Source organism: Penaeus chinensis, chromosome 24, assembly GCF_019202785.1.
Source record: "Penaeus chinensis breed Huanghai No. 1 chromosome 24, ASM1920278v2, whole genome shotgun sequence".
Taxonomy (NCBI): domain Eukaryota; kingdom Metazoa; phylum Arthropoda; class Malacostraca; order Decapoda; family Penaeidae; genus Penaeus; species Penaeus chinensis.
In genome coordinates this window covers 27,170,461-27,172,906 of record NC_061842.1, presented here as the reverse complement: position 1 = coordinate 27,172,906, position 2,446 = coordinate 27,170,461, and positions in this window count along the sequence as shown.

The following is a 2,446-nucleotide window of genomic DNA, read 5'->3' as shown; positions in this document are numbered from 1 at the left end:
ATACACATAATTTATACATATATTTGTATATATATATGTATATATATGTATACATGTATGTATGTATGTATGTATGTATGTATATGCATTCATAAATCTACATGTTTCTTTATCCAGATATGTGTATACACACACACACACACACACACACACACACACACACACACACATATATATATATATATATATATATATATATATATATATATATGTATATATAAATATATACATACATACATATATAATATATATATGCAAGGACACATGCACATATGGGGAGAAGTACAGCCACGCTATGTAAATTAATTTAAAGCAATATTTCGAACTCCTCTTCAGATGTATTAAATAACTGAAAATCATCCCTCCAGTTGGGTAATATGCTTCGTCAAAACAGGAACTCTTGGCGAGAGGGAAAGCTACGTTCAATTTCTTTCATGTTCAGGGTGTGTTTCCTTTCATTTTTGTGTACAAGGTAATGTGTTTATGCTCATATGTGTGTGTGTGAGATTTATGTATGTGGACACACATACTCATACATATATTCTTACTGACCTTAATTAGACCCTCAGTTATCCTCTGGACTGGGTTCCATGACACCTTGACTTTACCAACAGTATCATAAAATATAACCGCCTTGGATCAATGAATATTGAAATGATCTATCAGTGCTATTGATGAAGGAGGGCGTCCCGTTCAGGTGGAAATGCATTACCAAAATCTTATCACTTTTCACTCGACTGTTTTAAAATATAAAATAACTATGATTAGTAGCCTTTGTTGGTAGTAATTAATCTACAATTGAAATGGTCGCTTCTCGGAACGACATGTAACCAAACACTTTTATTTTTTTAATAAGATGTGCAATGTTGGTTTATTTAAGACTGACTGTTTTCTGCGTCTTATTTTCATGATTCTCACTTTGTGTCCTTTATGGATCGCTAAACTTACTGAGAACCATGTTACAACTCTGACCTTAATGACATTTACTTTTTTTACAACCTGACCTATTTGATGACCTGCATCTTGATTGTAATCTTTACTTCTTTTTTCCTGTAACCTTTTAGTACAATCTTATGTAAATAAATAAATAAATAAAAATGTACTTCCTGGTCCAATTCGACTATTTTCTTCAGGAAGAAGAGGAAGAAGTACGAACCAGGTCTCTAACATATGCAAATATAAGTTAACTTTGCACACTATATTGTGTACTATGGATACACAAGACAACACATAATTGTTTTTCTTTTATTATACAAATACACATATAACAGATATTTTAGAGAGGACAAAACATTTTTTTTTTTTTCTTTACGAAATAGAAAGTTAAGGCACGGAATAAAGACTTGGAAGAGAGGAAACGCTACTGGATCCTCCACTAAATCCTTCTCCACTGATGACTAATTGTCCGCTGTTGCCACCGCTCACGAGACCGCCGTTGAAAGCACTGCTTCCGAATCCCCTGTTTCCTCCACTTCCTCCGAAACCACCGATTCCTACGTTACCTCCGAATCCACTGATTGCTTTACGTTCTCCAAATCCACTGATTCCTCCACTTCCTCCAAATCCTTCGAATCCTCCACTACCTCCGAATCCTCCGATTCCTCCAATTCCTACGAATCCACCGATTCCTCCACTTCCTCCGAATCCACCGATTCCTCCACTACCTCCGAATCCAGCTATTCCTCCACTACCTCCGAATCCACCGATTCCTCCACTTCCTCCGAATCCACCGATTCCTCCACTTCCTCCGAAACCACCGATTCCTCCACTTCCTCCGAATTCACCGATTCCTCCACTTCCGAATCCACCGATTCCTCCACTGCCTCCGAAACCTCCCCCAACGCCTCCGGCACCGCCTCTTACCACTTGACCACCATCTTGGGAAGCTGCGTTCAGGGCAGTCTGGAGATCAACGCCGCTGGGAAGAACAGGGTTCTCGCCGTCACCGTAGTTCACGAAGTAAACTTCAGGTTCGCTCGCTGGCGGAGCTGGGAGTTCTATCACTTCCTGTTGCTGTGGCGACTCTTTGTTCAGGACGTACACAACGTGTTCTTGTCTAGGAGGAGGTATAACAATAGGATCTGGTCCTTGTCCTTGTTCTGGTGCTCGGATGAACAAGATGTTTGTCTCAACGGTTGGCTCAGGAATGTAGGGTGGGGGACCATGGGCCACTGGTACGGGTGGCGCGTCATACAAGTAAACTTTGCGGTGGACGCGTGGAATGACGCATCTGCCGTCAACATGCAGCACCCTTCCGGGCCCGCATCCTCCTAAGCTAAAGCCTGAGGCTAACCCTTCTCTTCCAAACCCTAAACCTAAAACTCCTCTTCCAAAACCTGGGTCTAAAGGTCCTCCTGTACCAAAACCTCCTGTTCCAAGACCTGAGCCTGAACCCCCTGTTTCAAAACCTGAGCCTGAACCTCTTATTCCAAAGCTTGGTCCTGAA